Genomic DNA, 10,000 nt, shown 5'->3' with positions numbered 1-10,000 from the left:
TTCTGGATCAAACAATTAGAAAGTATGTCAAACATTTTCTACACCTACCTGCATACACATGTGATGGTCTCCTGTATTCGAAAAGATCCTTTGGGTGCCTCAGTATTCCAAAGTTATGTACGACAATTGGTCTGAACAAAATTATTAACTTATTGTACCTCAGGGAAGCTCCAGATCTGTACATAGCTCATTCATTCATGTATGCAGGAGAAGTAATCAATGAAAAAATTGATAGCATTATTAAAACACAAACTCAACATTTTAGGCAGTAGATTTCTGAGTCATGAATTGAATTTGGTAGCATCATATGACTGGAGGAAAGAAGAATTTGAGAAATGGGCAAATCTCCTGTTGTAGGGATTCTGCGTATGCACAGAACTATGCGCAGGAAACCAGAACCTTAGAGAATTGTGGTGTACCAGAAACTCCCCTCAGAACTAAGAACCCCTTATCCGACTAGCTTAGTGTCACATTCGTTATCCGAGATTTAGCTCGGCGGTCCCAATGTATAGACAACCCAGAACATGCGACTTAGTTATTCTCAGGAATGGTGGGAACCCGAAATACCCGTTTGCACATATATATTAGTCCACAACAGAATAACTAAGACACAGTAAAGTTTTAAGAATTTATTCATAAACCTCGAGTCCTGTTATACAGTACTTTGGCTAACATAAGCAGACAAATGGTTAAGATCATTACCATTAGCATTGTTACAATACCATAGAAAATGAAAGGAGCGATCATATTATAATGACAGTGGAAAACAACCACCCTCCTTTCTCTAGCAACTAATAATATATTATTAGACTATTAGAAGGTCTCATAGGCTTGCATAGGGGACCCCATACCGTATAGATCAGCTCAAGTGTATCACATCACCGGATCAGCTCAGTGTTCTCTGCAACAGCTCTTCTATCGAATGAATTTAACAATATGCTGTGCTGTGATATTAAAGCCCACGACACTCTGGTATTTGCGGCTGCGTGCATGTTGTGACTAAACAGTGGTACGATCACCCTGAACATAATCAGCCGGCACCGTCTAGTGTCCTAGAACAGTTCTTTACTCGATGTACAGACCAAGGGCACTAGCAACTGTTAAGGATGTATAAATAACATTCACTTGAGACGAGTCTGCATTTCTCAAATGAATAACATGTAACAACAGTGTCGGGTGCAAAGGCAGCAAAAGCAACAAGATGTTTTTCCAACAGCTAACGTGATTGAGCTAACTTAGCACTGTAAATAGGGAGTGGCCTAAAACCACGTGACATCCCCCTTTGATCGAACCACTGTACAACCAGGGGCGAATAATTTCAGCAGAACGCAGAGTTCAAGATCAACGATGCAGACCAAAAGAACTTGAAATGTGAGTTCAGAAAGTCAGAGGAAGAAAAAAATCTCGGAGAGAAGAGAGAGAGACAGTAAAAAATGTAAAAACACAATCCATCGTCCATAGAGGCCAACGATCGTTTGTGAGAAGATAGAAAAGATTTCACTCCATTGAACTCGCCATCCGGCAGTCAATTTAAGAAGGTATAAGCAGCATATGTAGCTGCAGCTTCCAGTAGAAAATCATTGGAGTCATCCGCAAAATTGGCTGTCATCCAATTCAGCAACGAAAAAGAACACACGTGTTCCACCGGGAAATGAGCATCAAGCACTCCACGTGGACAAGAAGCAGGCATCTCGATGTAACTTCGTGCCAGGAAGTCAACTGCTGCTTTCTCGATATCCCATAATCCAAGGACTCCATGCGCCGCACCCAAGGCCATAAACCCGACTCCAGAACAGTCAAACTCATGAACCACTAAGGGATACATCAGTCGATCAAAATCCAGGTCAGGTGACACCAAGTTTGACAAACACACATCCAGAGCCCATTGGAACGGACATTCGAGGCAGTGAAAAACAGGCTGTACACAAGTGAAATACGGGAACCGGAAGGATAATCCATAAGCGATATTCAAGGTAGCCAGTGGTAAAGTCCCATAAGTTTCCCACATCCGACTACGCAGATGGAACAGGCTGAATCTGTGGTCGAGAAGCGCAATTTGTGCAGCCATAGCGTAGTGCGCAGACCAACAGTAGTATGCCAGCAATTAATGCGAGTATCAGAGGAAACCCTCCGAAAACACCAGAAAAAATAGAATGAAAAATAGCTGGTATTACACCAAAAATAGACTGGAAAGACGTCACAAGGCCAGAGCCTACAATTTTAAAAAAATGGACCAGACCAGTCGTAGAAGAAGCATTGAAGATAGTGTGTATTAGTGTGCCAAAATGGAGGGGGAGATCAGTATTCAAAAGTGCTTGAACTTCCGTGCGAGCGTTCGCCACCTGAAGGAGAAATGTTTCACGTGACGAAGTCAACGCAACCTCCTTTTGAGACAAAAGAGCCCTTATTCTGCTCATCCTATTGAACTCTGCTTTCAAGGTCGGAATCGTCGGCCAGATGGATATATCCAGTCGGCCTTGCGGGGGTGGGAACAGCACGTTATTACAGCAAATAACTCTCCGTGAAACTGAAACAATATAGGGAATTCCAGCTAACATCCCACAGCAAGCCTCACTATTTAAAAGCAAATAACTACCATTAGCAAGCAGCGTATATGACGGTGTTATAACTGGCACAGGAATGCCCTTCAAAACGCAAGCTAAATTAGGGGCATTCATATTACACGATCCATGTAATTGGATATGTTTACATACTACAGAATGATCAGGAGCAGACGTACACTCCTCACCGTTCAAATAAACTTCTTTGCTGTCTCTCTCACATCGATATGTAAATGGGAGAGACCATACCTCATGCAAGAATGCAGAACCAAGTTTTTCGTATCTGCCTAAGGCATAATGTTTCATGCATGAACTAAACCTATACATAGAAATTGGCAGAGTGACCATCCCATGGACGAGCCACACAGCATAATCCGACTCAGCAACAGAAAAAGGCAAAGGTTCTAACTTTTCTATATGCAGTAGTGAATATGTAGCATCTTTCATGGACATGAATTGCTGCTTTGATGTCAGATTAAATGGGCGGAATAAAGAAGAAATATTCATGTAATCCCACGGCACTTTCCCCGCCTTTAACGTCTGCAAAGTCCAAGCAAATTGCATTATCGAACGCAATTGATTTTGACCATGATACAATACAGACACATCGTCCTGGACAATATCTACAACAGATGAAACAATGTTATCCAATGTATATATTCTCGAAGATAAGGTATTAATACTATTATCTATTACTGCCAATACTTTTTCCATATTGGCTTGGTCAATAGCACGGAGTCTGGAAGCAGCCTCAATCTGCGACAACTTCCAGACCTCGTTGTAAACAGCATACACCCATCTTTTGGATCTACCCAATGCGGGACCCTTAACAAAATCATTCAAATCAATTTTGTCATGCAAACGTGACAAGTGAATCTTAACTGAATCTAATGTGGAATGTTGCAACCATGTCTGGCACAATTTACCTTCCGAGTAGGTAGTGACAGTGTGTGAGGACAGAAAACGTGGGTCTACTCTATCCTGTACATACCCGGGAATTAACCCCAAAAATCTACGTTGACAGTTATCCGAACTTTTCTGCCATACCAACCAACCTCTAGGGTCCAATGCACTAATATTGAAGGTGGAATTGGAAATAAAAGACTGCAACATAGTAAGGGACAGATCTGTGTGATTCTCCCAACCAGGGTAAGCTCTCAGATCCGGGATCGAGGGGGAATTTAATTTTTTAGAAATAGCCAATCCTAAACAGGTTGTCTGAAAAATTGTAGAATTTAAAAATAACATGTGGTTTGGGATGAGGCAGGCACGATGTAAAGCTTCTGTACCTTGTACTTGCCAAGATTTAGTTCCCCAAACCGATTTGAGATCAATAGTATGTTTCCAAACGTCATACCCACCAACAGCCAAATCGTCCATGAAGGACTTAGAAAACAACAATATAGTGTGGGTCAAACGCACCTTTGAAATAGGTTCGTTTCTAAGTTTAAAATAAAAAGATGCATTATTGGATGTACTAAAATCCGAAAAATACGAAAAATTTTCGATCAATGTTTTTGAACTACCAATCTTCGGGGCTGGGCAATGTTCCCACTGTGTAAAGTTGACGAAACTACGAAATGTGTTTTGCCCTATGAAGAAAATGTGTGCCATAATGTTGATAACAAAACTGTTCAGCATAGTTTTCATTATTCAAATACAAATCCTCAGCATCAAATGCGGCATAGTATTTCAAATCAGAAAACAGTGTCTCTATAGTTTTAACATCCCAATCATCAGACCGAATGTCTTGTTTCACCACATCTCCCATAGAAACACGATATACAGATGGCACAATAATCACTTCCGTCGGCCCATGAATTTGAAATTTAACTGCATCCCATGCTATCCCATCACGGACAGGCCAGGCGGTGATATTTACAAAAGTCAGGTCCCTCTTCATGATGTGCGACGATGAATGTGGGGCCAAAGTTCCATTAATTAAACTAATTGTAGAACGTTCATCCAGGTAGTGTCCATTTATCAGCCTAAAAAACACCACCACAAAACCAATGGACATGAACAAAAAAATGCAAATGAGCACCAGCCAAATGTAAATCCAGGGGGGAACCAAAAATTGTCTCTTGAACCAGGCAAAAAATTTTGAAAATTTGGAAGGGGCAGTGGAAGTCAATGATTCAGTTCCAAAGGAAGAATTAGACTGGACAATGTCAGTTGATTGCAAAAGGGACAAAGGGACATCAGCAGGATAAGAATACTCAGCATCATCAGGCAAAGCACCATCCGCAGGTGAAACAGCAGAATCAGAAAGTACTTGCATTTCAATGGCAACCGCAGGCACGATGTCAGATGGTGGAATCACTACAGAACTGCGCATCATTGAAGGGCAAGAAACAGAAGGTGTCAGACTATGGAGTATCGGCCACCCTGTGTAGCTTGACATTGTCAACTGAAATGTACCTGTTGTCTCTGTGACCAGGAAGTGGAGGCAAAACAATTGTGCGGGTACCCTCAACTCCAAGCACCGGCACTGGTGCACGATAAGAGGGGCCAAACTCCTTCTTCTTCTCCACCTTCTCACGGACCAGATCACCAACTCTGGGTAGCCAGCCGACTACCGGAATCTGAAGTCCAGCTTCGGTCGCAGAGGATACGTGTTCTTTTGCTAGAGTGTCTCTTGTTTCTTGAAGATTCTGTAAGACAGTACAGTGGTCATCTAAGTCAAAAGGCGTGGCTGCCGCCGCCATGTCGAGACCCTCAAGGTCAGGAACAAACATTCGAACTCCGAAGAGCATCATGTACGGGGTCCTCCCACCCAGAGACCTTCTAGGGAGATTATTAAGTGCACGTTGGACGTCATACAAATGGGCTAGCCAGTTTTTGCCAGTACCTAACACCCTGGCTGTCAATGATTGCTTTAGGTCACGGTTCATTCGTTCCACAACACTATTGCCCTCAGGCCGGTATGGAGACGAAATTTGACTTGGACCCCCAAACTTCTCATAGCTTCTTTGTAAGCCTTAGAGGCGAACGCAGGGCCCTGATCAGAGTGAAGGGTGCCACATGCAAAACTCCCTATAAAGACACGCAATGCTTTGATGACAGTCCGGGCGTCAGCACTCCTGTGTGGCCACACCCAAAGAAAACGTGTGCACGAATCTACTGCAACCAAGATATACTTGTACGCAGTGTCCGAGGAAAAAGGACCACAGTGATCTAAATAAACACACGCTAGTGGTTGATTAGATATATGCAGCTGCGTTTGTGGTGGACGCGCCACCGTAGATGGCTTTATCTGTTGGCAAATCCCACAATTGAGGACATAAGTCCGTGTATGTTTGTACAAACCGTACCACCAATAACGCTGTTGCAACAGTGACACAGTTGCGGACACTCCGGCGTGCGCAGACGCAACACCCTCGTGCGCAGCTTGTACCAATGCGGGCCTGCAGTCCGAATTGGGAATAACCCTATCCCCAACATCATTAATCCTCACTAACGGGACGTTATCAGGACTTAAGTGATAATGGTATCGAGAAGGGAAACCTCTAGGGAAGTCCGTCCCAGTCTCTGATGCAGCAATAGCTGCCAAGATGTCATCATTGATCTTACTTTTGGATCTTGTAACTGCTGCTACTAAGTATGTTGCCACTGCTGTTTTAGCTGCCTCGTCAGCCAAACTGTTACCGACAGCATGGACGCCAACTCGTTGGTGACCAAGAGTGTGAATAACATTCACAAGGGGTCGACTGCATTTTAGTTCAACCACCCTAGCCCAAAGCGTTTTATGCTTCACTGTGCTACCTTTTGAATCACGAAATCCATTCGCAATCCAAAACATCAGATTGTCGTTGTAAGATTGAACACAATAGTAAGAATCACTCACTATAAGAGTTGTGACTCTGTAATCAGCAAACTCCAGTGCAAGCACTAGAGCTCTAAGCTCCGCCAATTGTGCGGTACAATCACCCAAAGTCTGCATATGCACCGCATCCTGTACGAATTCACCATTCACGAAAGTACCAACAACAATTGCGCAAGCCGCTGAATAAGCGTGCCTTGATCCAGTTGCGGGCTGCGCGGACCCATCAGTGTATATGACACAATTGAACTCCTCCAACGGGCGCAATGTAAGTGGAGCCGGATGAACTAATTCATACTCCAAACTCTCCTGAGTCTGAAGTCCTGCGTCAAAAATGTATTCGACATCAGGCGAGGCTAAGGAGGTCGCCCATTGTATCCACCTTGGATGCAAAGCTTTTGAATTCGGCACACTTGCTTTAGTGACTGCCTCTAGGGCAGGAAATGGTGTTACCACCATCATGCGCTTCCCCTGTGATAGCGCTCGCTCTTTCAGGATTGCCATCTGAACTGCTGTCAAAACTTTTTCGACAGTGGAGAAACGCATTTCAGCCGAAGTATATAAATGAGATTTGTAAGCAATGGGGACAGTGTCGCCCTCATTGTATGTTAAGTACGTGAACCCCTCCACACCCGGTACAATTCTTATGACCAGGTTTGTGTGGTTATCACGAGTTTGTAAATATTTCGCAGTAAGAAGGTCAGACTGCAAAGAGTGTAATGCAGCCGAATGTTCTGGCAGCCAGCAAGTTTTGGTAAAAGTTGGTTGCACCAAGGCATATAACGTCTTGATACGCTGGGCATATTCAGGAATGTAGGTACGACCGAAATTCAGAAAGCCCAGCAATGATTGTAGTTGTTTCAGCGTCGTAGGGATACGAAGGCGTGCGCATTTCTCAAGGAACTGCGGAGCCAAGCCTCGGCCCTCATTGTTGAGTTCGTACCCCAAGAATAAAACTGTGTACTCAGCAATGTGGGACTTCTTAAAGTTAAACTTGTAACCAAAGTCCGCAAACATACAAATTATGTTGTCCACGCGAGCAAGGTGTGGAAGCAACTCGTCGTCTGTTAAGTAGATGTCATCAACGTACGAGTACGCCTCCGGGTCTACCATCTCTAAGAGAGAGACCACACGGGCAGCAAATACCCCAGGACTATTTTTTTAGCCCATTGGGAGCCTTTTGAACACTTTTTGTTTACCACCCGAAGTAAAAGCGGTCCACTCATAACTATGAGGGGATATGCTATGGCAATAAAAACCATTGGACAAGTCGAGTGTGGTTTTGAACCTTTTTCTCACAAGACTATCTACGAGGGCTGAACTATGGGTATTTTGCACCGCACAATTCCGGCAGTGCGAGTTTAAATGCCGGTAATCCAAAACTAGGCGGTACGATCCGTCAGGCTTCGTTACAGTGAATAAAGGATTATTCATGGATGACACACACGTTTCAATTACACCCTGATATTCCAATTGTTCAAGGATAGCCGCGACGTGAGACCTAGCCTCACGACGCATAGGGTATTGGGGCTGAGGCTGGGGGTCGGACCGCAATGGAAATTCGTGGAGGGTAGAACTTTTATCCCACCCCACCTGATTACGATACAACGCAGGTGCAAGCACCCGCGCCCACTCCTCGGCCAACTTCTTAGACTCCTCCTTGGGCACTACGTGTCCAAAAGAAGGAAGAATGACTTCTTCCCCCCTTGGAGCGTTTAGAACGAAAGCCGGGGGCCAATCTTTCTCCGCCAATAGTATATCATAGGTGGTCGTTAGATTATCCCAAAATACCGCGTTAATTTTTCGTTGTATGTCACCCTCAATATTGAGGACTATGTCAAATAATCTCTCAGGGGGGGCTACGCGAGTATCAGCAGTTTCTACTGTTACATAGATTTTAGTTGCTGTCGCCTCCAGAAATGGACGCAGTGCTCCCCGCACTACTGTAACTTCCGCCGCGCTGTCTAGCAGCGTCAGCGCCCATTTCATGTTCAGAAGCTGTGTCCGTACCATCTGAGGCATACTTCGCTGAGATTGCAGCAACCTTCTTTTTCTGAAACGGGGGACGTGGACGTGCAGAATCCTCCTGCTTGCCTTTTCTGTCCTCCTGTCGGGGCTGGTCTCGACCTTGAGCACCCCGGCCTCTCCCACGGTCTCCTCCACCAAAGTGTGAAGCCGCTGTTTCCTGTGAAGATCGAGGAGAGCGCTGGTCAGGTACCTGAAACCTATCAGGTGACTTAATACGAGAACGATCACGCAAATCATAAGTGCGTTCAACATAAGCCTGAACTGGGGACGCAGGACGAGTCACCTGTTTCTGTTGCTGTTGATCTTGTTTTTTAGCTCGCCAATTTTGTTTTGGAAAGTTGGGCTTATCGTCTTTTGTAGACGAACTCACTTTAGTGTGCTGTACTACATCAGGAATTTTGATGACGGGTTTCACGCCTAGGGCACTACGTCCAACCATCCTATAGGCTTTCGCAATAACTTTTGCAAACTCCCTCGGCTTATCGTCATCCGCAATAAGTGCCATCATGTTTCCCACTTGAAACTGCATGGCATCTCCTTTGAGATTTACCATAATCATGGAACATACTATATCGAAGCTGTCGATAAGCCGCATTCCCAATTCAATAGCTGCTTCCGCCCCATGGTCCTCCTGGACTTTCTTGATAACGGAAGGTAATACCGACATAGACGTAGTGCCGAAGCACTTCGAATAGGTCGCGGCAAAGACCTTGCCCCAATTGTCACAATCGACAATGTCTGGGACCAGTTCTTTCGGCAAAGTAATAGTGAGTATCCTGTGTTTATCCACAGGACTAGTGTTAGGAAACACGGCTTCTAGTTGATCGAATTTTTCTGCAAGCCAATAAGGATACTCATCCTTATTCTGGGGGTGCTTGCCAACAACCGCGTTTACCATTACAGGACTAATCACAACCGCATGATGGTGATCAGCCCCGTGTCCCGCAGCTGCAGGTGCCCCCACCTGTACAGTGCGCGACACATACTGCACTAACGCCCTATGGACCGTGATCAGGGTCGTGTGTAGTATACGTAAGCTATCCACTCCTACCGTCAGGTAGCGTGGATGAGGTGTATGTCCGGCCAGCACCGGCCAAGTAGCTCCTTCAATAGACAAAGGACCCAGTCTCGCCGGGGTGACCGTGTGGGGGAGGGCGCCATTAAACCAAATAGTGTGCTGCCAGGTTGAAATAGGAATTTCTAAAGCCATATATGGGGTATAATGTAGAGGCACCGGCGTGGCAGTGTATTTGTGGAACGTTTTATCGACATCTTCCACAGCCTCAAAGGTAACCCAAGAGTAAAACAACTCATAAGGGTAAGTGGCACTTGCACTTACGACAAACACCACTGCCATCCCATCATCAGGCACCCCGTACGTCCTCAAATGAGCACGTAGAGACAGCCTACTATGAGCGGGAATTTCTACCGCCATTAGGACGAAAAAGAAGATACAACGAGGATCTTTAGTAGCACTTGGGCTTAGATTAGTGTAACCTTTTTTATTATCAAGCTTGAAAGAACCTATAGCCTAAAACCTAGGTAGGTTAAACCGTCACTCCCGTTATCCGGAAACCAGAGTGAGGGC

This window comes from Triturus cristatus, chromosome 1_1 (assembly GCF_964204655.1).
Source record: "Triturus cristatus chromosome 1_1, aTriCri1.1, whole genome shotgun sequence".
NCBI classification, from domain to species: Eukaryota; Metazoa; Chordata; class Amphibia; order Caudata; family Salamandridae; genus Triturus; species Triturus cristatus.
The sequence above is the reverse complement of the archived record's forward strand: the minus strand, read 5'-3'. Positions refer to the sequence as shown.